This window comes from Hemibagrus wyckioides, linkage group LG13, assembly GCF_019097595.1.
Source record: "Hemibagrus wyckioides isolate EC202008001 linkage group LG13, SWU_Hwy_1.0, whole genome shotgun sequence".
Lineage (NCBI taxonomy): Eukaryota > Metazoa > Chordata > Actinopteri > Siluriformes > Bagridae > Hemibagrus > Hemibagrus wyckioides.
Genome location: NC_080722.1, coordinates 12797802 through 12811626, shown reverse-complemented (window position 1 = coordinate 12811626; position 13825 = coordinate 12797802). Strand labels below are relative to the sequence as shown.

At 38.2% G+C, this 13825-nt stretch overlaps 1 protein-coding gene across 3 annotated transcripts in view; it reads left to right on the top strand.

Annotated features, from left to right (window-relative positions):
• ndst2b (N-deacetylase/N-sulfotransferase (heparan glucosaminyl) 2b) overlaps positions 1–13825 on the top strand; it is a 52069-nt gene that overhangs the window by 16237 nt on the left and 22007 nt on the right. For 2 of the 3 annotated variants that reach the window (XM_058406413.1, XM_058406411.1), the window contains exon 2: positions 2232–2266. The exons of the other annotated variant lie outside the window; for it this stretch is intronic. The gene's annotated coding sequence lies outside the window, so the exon portion shown is untranslated. The remainder of the gene's footprint in view (positions 1–2231; positions 2267–13825) is intronic. 3 annotated transcript variants of the gene reach the window in all.

Here is a 13825-nt window from a genome sequence, read left to right as displayed (position 1 = left end):
CAGTGAAACGCATAAACCCGTTCAGAGGTGTGTGTCGCTGCACTGACTCGCTCCAGATGCTAAGAGGCGTGAGCTTTATGACTCCCTCTGGCATCTTTCAGATTGACCTTCACTAAAGTGGATGATTTAATGGGCTGTGAAGGACTTCACTCTAAGATGGAAGGAAGTGGAAAAGTGTTAAGTTGCCTGTACCACATATTTATCAAAAGCCATGAACCTTGAATCTGAAAACAAGGCTGCTCACTGTAGCTTAGAGACCCCTGACTTTGTCCACAACTCTGTTTTACTACACTGTCCATCATGGCTTCAGTTAGTGTAGGGGAGAGGAAATAACGTTTTATTGTAGATGAGCTCATGTTAAAACATAAAGAAATTGTCCATCTGATATCTTCTTGTTAAAAAAAACAACACTAATTGAAATGAGATACTAAAACCGGAACATACAGCAGTACTTGTGTAGCACTATTAAGATTTATTTAGCCTTGAATAATTTGGTTTGATGGCAAGGAGAAACTGCATACCTGAAGAATATTAACTTGTTAGTCATTTAATATTTATCACAGTCTTAGTCTTGATGTGTTGGTAATATCTGCATATTATTAAATTATTAAACAGTCTCTAGAAAGGTTAATCAGTGTGTCTGAAAGAAAAATAATGGGGCAATGCATAATAGCAATACAGCTCAAAATAGAGCTGCAGTGCAGCACTTGCAGGAATAAATTAGCTCTATTAATATATGCATCAGTTACACTGACAGTTTAAGTTAAGACTAAGAACAAAGGTATAGCACATTTCACACACATGGGCTCCACATGGAGGTCCACATGAACAGTTGGTTAGCTGCAGTAGGTAAGATCATCTTTTTCTGAAGCTGTAATATTATGAGTTAATACTGGGATTGGAATCCATAAGACTTGCCCCTGGCTGAGGATTCACTACTGGGGGAGCAAAGCTAATCCTTCAGCCATATGGGATACTCTATTTTGCCCCGAAATCAAAGCCTGTCCAAGAAATGTTTCATGTAAACGGTATAAACTATAGATTTATCATTCACATGTCAAACACAGAGGCTCTTTTATTATCATGCTCAGCGATTGATGGTGTTCGATATGATTAGACAGATTCTGTTCATAATAACGCTCTTCATCTTAGCCTTTGTCCGTGAAATGCATCAAAGTACAGAGTTAAATTAAGCCAATATATAATAGATAGAATATAATACCTAATATGGTTCGAAAATAAATTCAAATGTGCCCTGATTCACAGCAGAATAAACCAGATTGATTTAGATTCCAGACTGGCAGTACACACAAGCTAGTGAGTTCAGGCTGGCAGCTCACAGACTCGACCAGCGTACTGTAATAAGGGCGCTCTTCAGACGCTGGCCACGCCATCGTGCATCTCGATTCTTATTAAGAGGCCTGTCAGTCAGGGAGCTGCTGGAGCTGCACACTCTGGAGCTTACTCCACCACCTCTACACATAATGACACCTGGCATCACAGAGTAGGAAGCGGGATTAATGAATTGCAAACGTCTGCAAATTAATATGTTTAACGGGGAGCAGACGTCATCTATAAATCCTCCACCTCTGTGGCAGTGAGCGATTGCACCTCCATTGCCCCCATTATTTAAGGTTGTGTGCATATAAAGGTCATGAATATGGATCAGCCCTCCATATGGATGATTGCTACCCCCTCTTGACTGACATGTTTTGAGATGCCTCTTTTGACCTGTATTTTTATTCACACAAAGCAGTGGCCACTGGAGTGTGTTAGTTGTAATTGTGTTTGTAATGAAGTGGTTGTGATGTTGATGGAGGACACACTGTGTTCAGCAGCAGTGATTAGGTACAGGTATCGAGCTAATGGTGGATTTATTTTGGAAATTTTTGCATTTAATTGTCACTAAATTATGGAAGAAGGACGCTGTAACTGAATCGATAATAAATAGTTCATAGGCGTATTAATGCTCTACTGATTTCATCATAAAAGAAGTGTGAAGCATGACTTTACAGATCGACTCAATTAAATTGCCTAAAAAGAATGAAATTCAGATTCTAGGCCACATGCCCAGATGAAAATTTATGAAACTCTGATATTCACCTTTTTCCCTGGCAATGCATGACATATTTTATCTTAGCGTAATTAATGTCTTAAAAACAAAGTACAACACGACAAATATTAATCTAGGTACCCCAAAAACTACTTTTCCATTGTTTTTTCTTCTGCAGGTGACGCCTGGTCGGAAGTTCCCTTAAGAGCAAAGGTAAGAACCACTTAATGAGAAGTGTGTGTGCTAGTGTGAGTGTGTAAAGTGCTGGTTGTTTGGATTTCAAGGCAACATAGCATTAGAACTAATAAAACATCTTTATTTCAGGAGAAATAACCAACATTTTAGCCAGTAATTTTAGTTGATGCAGATATCAGAAATCTCCGCTGGGTAGAGGTGAATATCCGAAGGAAAGTCATCTTTGGGTTCTGAAAGGAGATTGGCTTTTAATACTCACTCAGAGTTCCTGGAAGCTATTATGTGATTACAGAAAATCCGATTCGTCTCCTGCTCATTTCCACAGAGAACAAGTAGCACATCCAGACATTTCTGAAAAACTCCCAAAGGCAGGAAATGATGGGGTTCTTCATTTTTAATGATACTAATTGCTTACTTTTTCCTACTAATTACTTATGGCCTAGTTGGGCATGATATGTGTATGATGTTGTGCCTGCTTTGAACAAACTATTTATCAAATGCGAGCAATTAAATGATGACTGGAACCACTATCTCTGCACTGAATACGTACTCTGTGGATGTATTTAATTTGTGCACTGTGAAAGGCTCGTTTTTGCATAACAAAAATTGATCCAAAGAATGACCTCATGATGTGATTAGTTTAGGAGGCTGTGGTGAAAGAGCTTTCCAGCAAGGCAGAGGCAGGAGAGTAGATCAGTGAGAGAAGGGACGATTTATATAACTCTAAGAATTTTCCTGAGAAGCCATGCTTGTGTCAGCATTCTGTTCACACTACTTAATATATAATAGACCTCATCTGCTCATGCCACATCAACTTAGTTTCCATGAGCTCTGTCACTTTTACGTCATCAGCCGGGGAGACTGCAGTCTTGTTAAAATGTCTGGCGCAGAGCATTGTTTCCTCAGAAAAAAACCCTTTAGAGCGTAATGTCAAGCTTCTCTCTCTCTCTTTTATCCCTGGGTCTTTGTCTGTCTCCAGTTTTATTAATCTAAAACAGTACTTCACTTGATTTGCTCATGCTTACATTTAATCATTGTATGGTTTTTCATTTGGTCTTTGCATAACCTTGATACATGAATAAAGAGTATAGATTTTTAAGAAACAGATGAATGCATGATTCTTGATGTCCTTTCTACTAATCCAGCCTCGACAAAGATTTATGCATTTTCTCAGCTAACAATCTAATGTTTCAGGAATGTTTCAAAAATGAAAACATTCCCTTTCTCCTTTTGTTAATGCTCATGACAAAACTTTTTCTGTATTATGTGTTCCCTTTAGTTTTCCTTTACATTTAACGTGTTCCGCTTGTCAGACCAGGATAAAAGGGTTACTACTGTATAGACGAATACAAAAAAAAGGACATCTGCAGCATGTTTTACTCGTTTTAAGCCAGAGAGTTTCTGAAATCCCTCATCACCAATGTTACAACATTAGATATTTGTTACCCTTTGATAGGACTCACATGTTTCTCATTTATAGTAACACTAACGCCACTAATGTGTGTAAATTGAGTTTAGATTACAAAGGAAGTTCATTTGGAGATCTTTGCATTTCACAGTTGCTAGTGTGTCTGTGTATGGAGGATGATTAAGCTCTGTTTGGTAATAAAGAATAACCTAATGGAACTTAAGGGCTTATTCTGTTTATTGTTTTTAATCAGAAGGACTCCTAGGGGGCTTCTCTGAATAGAGCCTGCGTAAACAGTGTGTATTAACAGATTTGACGGAAGCTCGTTGCTCCTCTCTGCCCACATTCAAATTGGAAGGAAGAGTGTGGGACCAGAGGTGATCTGGGACAGGTGTGTGTGTGGGAGTTTTCTGTAATGGAAAGACTGGTGAGTGGGGATGCTAGCTGTGTTGCTATGGTGAAGCTGTCCTTTTAATTTCAATGATAGTGTGTGGGAGGTATCACACAGTATTTGTGTGCCTTTAGACTGAACCAAATTATTTGAATTTAAGCTAATTGTCTGTATACGTTGGAAAAGGGTGTTTCTGATGCAGTTCACCAGCTTCATGTCGTTCCTCTCTGATATTTTATGTCCAGTTTGCTGTTTGTGCCTGCTGTGTGAGAGCTCTTAATGCTGAGCTTATATCAAACAACTTTGTCCATTTTGTCCTGATGGTATATCTGTTTTCTTTTCTTCTTAGTAGAAACAATGGTTTGAACACACGCATGTTAAAAATAGCTTTGCGATTTGCGTAAATCTCTTTTCCATCAGTGTGAGATGTGCTCAATAGACACATGGTGTGAGCTGCATAGTCGCTCGCTAACACACTCTCCTCTTTTCTTTACTGCTCCTCCTCTCCATATATTTCTACTGAGATCAGAGATGAAGGCAACTGTACCTAATTATTGCTGCATTTGGTTTCTGGTCAGTCATATTTCAGTTCTGTTTAATTGTGTCTTAGATTTCTGTACAAATTTGTATAAGATGTGGAGTGAAGTGTGTGTGTGTGTGTGTGTGTGTGTATATATATATGTATAAGTGTGTGTGTGTGTGTGTGTGTGTGTTTTATTTTATTATTAATGAGAAATGTCTGTCACACATGGTTTTGGGCTGTGTTTGGTTTGCACATGTGTGTGTTGCAATATGTGGCAGTTAGTCAGTGTCTTATTTCTTTTAACAGACATGATGCCCACTGGCATGAGCTGAATATTTGTTACTATACACAGATGCTGCTTTTTAATGCTACAGTACAGCAATTTGTTTAAGCTGTTAATTACCTGAGTAAACCTGTTTTATCATAACTGAAGTACACATTTTTCTGAGGGGCTTTTCGTACATGATCAAACAATATAGGTGTGTGTGTGAGAGAGAGAGAGAGAGAGAGAGAGAGAGAGTACATCAGTCAGATCATCTGGTCTGTAGTGTAGCAGCACAGGTTTAGTAGGTGTTCTATGGACAGACTGTATGTGTGTGTGTGTGTGTCACTTCATGTTAATGTGTGTGTATATATAGGAGCTGATGTGTAGAAGGAGGGGAAGTAGAGGAAGAGAGGGAAGAGTTGGGAAAGAAGGAGTGTGTGTACTATGTGGGGTGTTAAGGCTCATTGAGGCCGACAAGCTGCAGCATGTTTTCCCGTCTTTTCCTTTACACACACACACACACACACACACACACACACACAAAAATGTTTCTGTAGAAACTGCCTGACAGTTTTTCACTTACAGTTTGTAAGCCTGCTTTCTCTTTTGTTTATCATCAGGGATGGATGTCTAGTACACTACAGTATTTTCATTTATGTGCGTGCAGGTTTTTGTGTTTTAAAACAAAATTCATTTACATATACACTATCTCTGTTTTCTGCTGGGAATGAAATATACATTTCATCATACAGTAAGTCAGGCTATGTCACTGTGCCTTTTTGGGAGCGGATTCTCCAGCAGATATTTTGCCGTTGTGTCCTGCTGTGCTCCTGCTGGGAGTGATAATGGGTAAAATGGGAAAAGCTGGTTTAAAAACTGGGTAATGGCTCCTTTTATCTTCATGCTAAGTGAATCTTGGATGAGAGGAAATGATGAAATGATTCACTTTGACATACAGTCTTATTTGTAACCCAGCCTAATAATAAAATTCGTTTTATTTCTGTCAAAATACAGAGTATGTGCAGCATTGAATTATAGATGAATGCACTAGTTCTGCCATGTTTTGGGTTAGGATCTGACACACATCTTGGAGTTCTGTGGAAAAACTACACACCAGGTGCATGTATAAATCTCAGTTTCAAACAAACTTGGTTCATTCATTGCTGCATGTTGAGTCAGTGATAAAAGGCCTGTGGTATGTCATTGTTTTGTACTCGTTTGCGCAGTGGTATTTGAGTAAGACCTATTTTGTAAAATTCTCTCTGTGTAGCAGATCTAAAGCTTTGTAAAGAATGTTTAAGAACCATATGCTGTTCTGACAGAGCTGCCTTGCAAGCACTTATGTTTACTCAGGTGAGAACGCCTTCACTGTACTGCATACACCAGCACACAGGAAGCATCCTTTCATCATAAAGGAGGAAACATGCCAGTAGGAGTGTAATACAGAAACCCAGACAACATCCAGAATAAACCTTTTCACACCACAGCACTGTCGAATTCTCGATTCTGATTAGGAAGAAGATGATTTTAATTACAGCACAGTTCAGTGATTAGTTCCAGTAATTCACAGGTTTATATTAAAATACGTGTTCTAGTATGTTATCATTATTAACACTGGGACTTAGATAGATTAAAAAGCAGACTAAAAGAATGTGTATATCACATTCACACACATGCTCATAGAGAAATATATTTAGCATTTTTTAAGGAGCTCATTTCAAGAGAAAATCAGGTTATGAATTCAGATCCCAGGATCACCACATTGCCACTGCTGGGCTCCTGACCAAGGCCCCTATCCCTCAGGTGCTTAGTTGTATAAAATGAAAGTTGTTCTGAATAAGGGCGTCTGCTAAATTCCGTAAATGTAAATATACAGAGTAATTCCTTTGTGTTGTTGCCATGGGAAAACATTCAGAACAAAGCCCTTTTGTGGTTTCTCTGTAACATGACAAGCTGCATATTTTTGCCCTATTGACTTCAAGAGAGAAAACAGAAAGGCTGGTGAGGTGATGACATTTTATAGCTGTTATGACCTAAGTGATATTCATATTTCACAGAAGAGCCACAACATTAAATGTCTAAAATGTATAACTGTAAATGGATAAAATGCAACTTGTCATTCTTTAATAAAATGTTTTTATTGGCTGTTATTGTAAACAAAAAAATCAGGATTGTAATCAGACAGTCCTGCTGTTGATTATTTTTCCTACAACATCATGTCCTTTTAATTACTTATCAGATTTGCGCAACACTTCATCCGTTTGTAATTCCGCTCTGCTAAGATCGCTGTTGTTTTAAGTGTGCATTCGTTGACCTGAAGCACAAAATAGGCTGCACATATCATATTGATCTAATACTTAGCCTTTTAGCTCACTCATTAGAGCTGCCATGTGTATGTGGAGCATTTGGGCCTGCAGGCTATGACAGACAGACGCTGACAGTCTCATTGTCTCCGATATTGACCTTCTCATTGATTGTCTGCTAATAGCCAATGATCTTAGATTAAATCTAAAGGCTTGGAGGCCTAAATGTAATTTGGGTGTTCTTGTCAATTGGATTGATATTTAATTAGTCTATTATTTCATTGCAGTTTATGTTCTTTAACCACATCACTTCCTTTGCATAATAAAAGTATAAACATCTTTCCAGTTTGTGTTTTGTCCCATTTATTTTGTATAAGGAGCATTAAATAGGCTTCAAGTATAACATTAGGCCAGAGTTCAGACTGGCCATACTCAGTCAGAGCTCAGATTGTGCCCAAGACCGAAACACTGTTTGCTCCTTTCAGCTAAACTTAGCCTTCATGAGCTCTTGATTTCAGCCCAAATCTCTAAATATTTGGGCAAATATTAAAGCATCTCAGAAAGGTCTGGATTTGCAGAACGCTCTTGGACTGTCTTGAGGGTGTTTTCCCTCCACCCGCAGCTAGTGGTTGTTTTTATATTGCCCATCCATGCGTGTTTGCAAGCCACCAGTGTGGACCTGTGGTGGTATTTAGGTGGGTTGGAACTATATGACACACAGTCCACACAAGCAGGCCTGTGTGAGATGCTTCTTTGAGGTAAATGTATTGAGGTATGTAAGGAGTTGAAGTTGAAACATTAAATTGCATTTCAGATTGCTTCTTCGTTCGGTGTGGCCCACTGGTCCACACCTTCAACACTCTGTCACACATGTGAATTTGGACTGCATGTAAATGAGTGTTACAGGGATGAAGCATTCGATGCAGACTATTTTTAATCTAAACTTTAGTTAGAAATTTCATCATATATTATGTTCAGAAAATCTATTTATTCCAGATCATCCACCAACACTTTTCTTCAGTTGCACTGAAGAAAAACATTAAACACAGTGATATAGATATCCTTTCAAACAGCATATACTTCCTAATAAATAATGAGTTTAAATGAACTAGAAGCACAACCAGGGACATGATATAAAAGTTTTGTAAAAATTTACAATTAAGTTCAAAGTCTATGATTTGGATCCATGAGCAGACTACAGGACCTTTCTACTCCAGTTTTCGTCTTCTTAAGAAAATACAGAAATTGCCAAATGAGGCATCAGCATTTATTATTGTGTGTGAAAAAACTATTGTGCTAAAATACTTATTATTCCCAAAGTATCACTCATTTAATTATTTTATGCCAATACTTCTGAAGCTTACCGGATGTTTAGAGCCAACATTAAAAACAACAGTGTTGTTTGTGCCCTTGGCATTGTAATGATATTGTAATGGATATAATCACATAGTATAATTGCAACTTGGTCAAAAAATTTTTTTTTGTTTAGATTTGGACACAGTTGGCTCTAGTCCAAATTACTGAATCATTGTTATTTTTAAGGTGACAATTACAGCTTGGAGAACACTTTGAGAGCAGAGAATACTATTAGAATGCACCTATTATCCTCTGATTATGCAGTAATTTTCTGATATTGGCAGTGGGCGTATGTGTGTACCTGTGTGAAACACTTGGCACAGATTAGTGTGTTATATGGCCTAACCGAGTATGGCACAATTAAATTGTCAAACTGAGGAGGAAAGTGCCTATGTTTATGTAGAAATGTGGGATCCAGTTTCAGTCACATGGTTCTACATGGAGTGTAGATGTACATTATGGAAATCACTTCATTGTTCATGTTCACACCCTGTTGTGGAGAGAATGGAAATCAGTATTGACCTACTGATTGGTTTATACACTCTAGTGTACTAGCTAGAGTGTAGACTAGCATAAATAATGCAAATATGGTACAAATACATGGACACCATGCTGATACCTAAGATACCTTTCATACAAATGTGGATGCATTTCTTATATTAAAAAAAAAGAAGCTCATGCTAAATAAATAGCAACAATAGCATCAAATAAAGACCGTTTGTGTTTGTAATAACAGCATCGAGTATTGAGAAGCAATAAAACCCTACACAGTGTATCTGACAGATTTCTGTCAGAGAATATTTCCTGATTTTCCTTCCTGGAATTCATAATCAGTAAAATAAGGCCAATCAGCTCAAGCACATGGCGGAGTGAATCATACCAATCAGTGTGACTTGTGCTTTCTAAAGAGATCGTTGTGTCTTTGTCTATCTTTGAGAGCGGAGACCAAGTGTATTATTAGCGACTGAGTCAAGCCCACCTTGATAAAAAATAATTGCAGTACATTCCCTTAGATAAGCAACACTTGAAAGTAATAGAGAGTGCAATTAAGAGCACTAAGCTTCTGTGATTTTGTGCATTGAGGACTTGCGGAGCGTGTGAGAGATTGCAGTCGGAGACAGGTGAGCCAAGATCTTCAAACGTTACTGATGAAGGGAAACAGCCTCTTCAGATTCCTCTTCAAAGGGCACTAGGGGACTTTATTAAAGGCTAATGTGCTGGTTTTGGGCAAGAGATACTTTAAAGGAAGTGAGTTTCTGTTTACTTTCATGCTGAACTCCTTGGTAGATGTTATCATTTAAAGTATGTCTGTATTTTTGAGCTGTTTCTATTTTCACATGCCACTGAAGTGTAACTCTTGTATGCTTTGCAGAGTAAAACCTCAGTTAACATATGATACATGTGTTTAGAGGATTAATGGCTATTGTTAAGATTTTTTCTGCAGCTATTGCAGTATTTCTACATCTTGTTAATGGCAATGGTGGTGTGTGTTTTAAAGCAGGTACGAGATTATGATGCTTCGTTGCCTTTTTTTTTTTTATTTCCTAGCTTCAGTTATCCATTGTCTTCTCTTTGGTTTTACCCATTTTTCATTTAATCATTCATGAATCCTGCATAGCAGATTATTTACAAGCTTGGATAAAGATGTTATTTTCCTACCCTTGTTAACATTTTTAATGTGCTGTGGTAAATAGTACACGATAGAACAATCCTAATTGTGTATATAGATTTATTACATTTCTTTAATCTAAATTTTATATCTGTCCATGGAGGTTTTGCAGGTTGGCATATGTTACACAGCAAGGGTTACCTCTATCCCTCATGTTTATCATAAACTCCCACAGATAAAATTGAGCAGTAATGCTATAGTTCATATTAAGTGCACCGAAAGCGGGTTTGATCTCGTAAATCTCAGTCTCTCTTCTGTGTTTAATGACCTGGGTTGTTTTTTTTTCACCTAGCCCGTCTCTCATTTATTAAAATGTAAGAACATACAAACCCATTGCATCATTCTTAGACTCTAATCTTCCGTCAGGCTCTGTTGTCCTAGTGAGTGTTCAAATATTTAAGAGAAGCTACTATTAATATATACTCACTGGCCACTTTATTAGGAACTGGGTGATATTTTGGGAATATACTTTGGGGGGAGGGGTCCACTGATTGGTCTCAAACAGGCTTAGTTTTTTGTGGCATCAGTGCCGTATGGTATTGGACACATTCCTTTGAGCTTCTTCTCCATGTTTATTTTATCACATAATTGCTGCAGATTTGTCAACTGTACATTCTTCCTCAGACAATACCTTTACTGGATCAGATCGCTGGTGGCTCAGTGGTAGGTTTCTCGCCCGGGTTCGATTCCCAGCCAGTGGCCAAAACCCCAGCCACTGGATGCAGTGTCGGTCCCAAGCCTGGATAAAAAGGGAGGGTTACATCAGGAAGGGCACCCAGTGTAAAACCTGTGCCAAGTTGTTATGCGGACCAGTTGGTCCGCTGCGGCGACCCCACACACACACGTAGGGAGCAGGCGAAAGATCAACAATAACATCTGGTAACTAGGGAAACCCACTGAAGTTCACTGAACTCACAGTAATGTTGATGGAACCATTTTGAGACCACTTGTGTTTTGTGACAGAACACATTATCATGCTAGAAGTGGCCATTATAATGAAGGGAAATTGAGGCCATAAAGGCATCACGAAAGACAACACGAGCGCTCATTGGATTTTTTTTATTCATTAATTTTTTTTATTTATTTTGCAGCAGGAGCAGTTAGTGTAAACACATGTTATGTGTGAAATATCAGATGATGAAAAACTCCAACCATCTGCAGTCATCCAGCCCCAGCAACCTAATTCACAGAGATCATATTTTTTGCCAATTCTTATATTTGGTGTTAACATTAAAAGTAGCCTTTGATTTGTATCTTCACAATTTTATGCACTGTGCATGATTGGCTGATTGGATAATTTTGTGAATGAGCAGATTTTTGGTACCTATTAAAGTGGGCCTGTGTGTGTGTGTGTGTGTGTATATATGTGTGTATATATATATATATATATATATATATATATATATATATATATATATATATATATATATATATATATATATATATATACACTCTACATTCTGCTTTTTGAAGCAGAATGAATATATGAGTTTTAGGGACCAGCTGTTTCAGGACAGATGTTTAGAACAAAGTGTAAAGACAAAAAAAGAAAAACAAAACTGGTTCACACCCTGGCAGATGTGCTAGTGTGAAATTCCTCAGCTAAAAATTCTTCCTGAAAAAGGTCGAAGCTAAAGGTTTGATGCACGAACACATTTCAGTGCATGTGACTCATTACCGCTTGCCTGTGAGTGCTTTCACATCAGTTAATTTTCTCATTAAATTCTGGTGTATTGGATGTGACAATATCTATTGTATCCCTTGTTCTCTAGACGGCGGGGGCCATTACTGCACACCACGTTAATAATCAACTTCAATAACTCCTAGATATGAACACAGAGAAGAAATGCATTCCAAATAGATCAGATTGATTTTGTATGTGTTTCCCTCTTGGTAACATTAAATGTCCGATTTTTCAAAAAGATGGAGAACCCCTAGTGCTCTGCTGCCGGAGCACCCTTCTCAGTGTTGTCATGGAGACAGACTTAAGCTGCTCCTGCGATGCCAGTAATGTGTTAGCATCAATCCCTTCTTATGTGATGCCCATCTTCCATTTCACTCTAGCTCAATTTGTACTGTTAATTTAAAAGGGAGGGTTAATATTGACCTTCGTGACACATCAGCTTTAAGGTGAATAAATAGCACATTAAACATGACTAATGAAATATTGAACTAGACTGCTGGATGTCAGCTATATTTGCCAACAACCTTTTACTTCTACATTAATAGCAATCACTTTTAAATGTTGCAGTAACCCTACATCACACCATACTCTACAATTATCATCTGAGTGAAAGTGGGTTGAAAGGGTTGTGTTCCTGCTACAGAAGTGGCGGTATTCAGTGAACATGTCCCTTCAGTCTCAGCAGGGGTCATTACTCTAGTGTACACAGAGGGAAATAGGAGGGCAGGACTGTTTGGCCTTTTGCACAGTGTGTGCACTGTTAACAAATTCTCTACAGACACGAATCAGTGACAGGAGATAAACCTGAAGGCAGTGGGAGAGTTTGTAAAAGTTCATAGAGATTTAACCAAAGCCAAACCATGAGACTGGCTTCAAGATCAAAATTTACATGAACATTTTAGACCCAAAATAAATTTACTGGTGATGTTTTTCAGGGTTCTTCTGGTTTCTTCCACCTCGCAAAAACACAGACTATCCGCAGTAAATTGCCCTCTAGGTGTAAAAAAGTGTATGTATATGTGTGTATGTTATCTAGAGTATACTTTCCATTCATTCTCAGTGTTTTCAGGATAGTTTCCAGAATCCACCATCAATGATCCTGTGGGGTGCATCGGTAGTGTCCACATTACAGACTGGAGATCATGAATATAAACCCTGATGATGTGTCATCCATCATCCATGTGGTCAGAAATACAAGAGAGCTAAATTGGCTGTACTCTCTCTATGCCGTCTGTCTACTGCTACACTAGCCAATCATGGGTGTCTGTGAGCTCTTTTATGCATAAAAAATGGATGTTGTTTTCCTCTGAGTTTATACCTACACTGCCATATTATACAGCATGAGCAGAAATTCAAGATCAAGCTGTCTTGGGGGAAGCATGTGCTAGCCTTCACCTTCCTATAGCTCTTGTATGATAGGGGAGATTTAGCTGGTGGATGTGATTTAGCCAAGACCATTAGGAAGAAATGTGAAAAATTCTGTTGATAAACCAAAGATCAGGAATGGTACAGAAATGCTGTACAAATGACCTTGTACAAAAAATAAAATATATTTCCAAATACATTTAAATTCCAAATTCAGTTTTCTCACTGTAGTTGACTTTATTGTCAGATATTTATAGTATGCATCTGAGGGAATGTACAAGGTTATTTTTGTGGATTAAACATGAAAACATTATAGCCTTGAACAATTGTGATAACCATTCATGTTAGGGATACTGAGCAAATTTGTGATTATTTTCATCATGGCCATGCAGCCTTAGTACAAACTGCAGGACATAAATCTCACATCACTGCTCTGTGCATGGTATGAATTGGTTAATGTTTGCTATGGAAGTGAGCTGTACAGAGTGGAGCATAACCCACGCCTCCACCAGACTCTGAGCTGACAGGTGCAAAAGTGTCTAGCCTTTGTTCTTCACATCTTGAAGCTTAAGGCTTTTCTTGTCTCTCGTGATTTGAGGTCCTGCAGCATGCA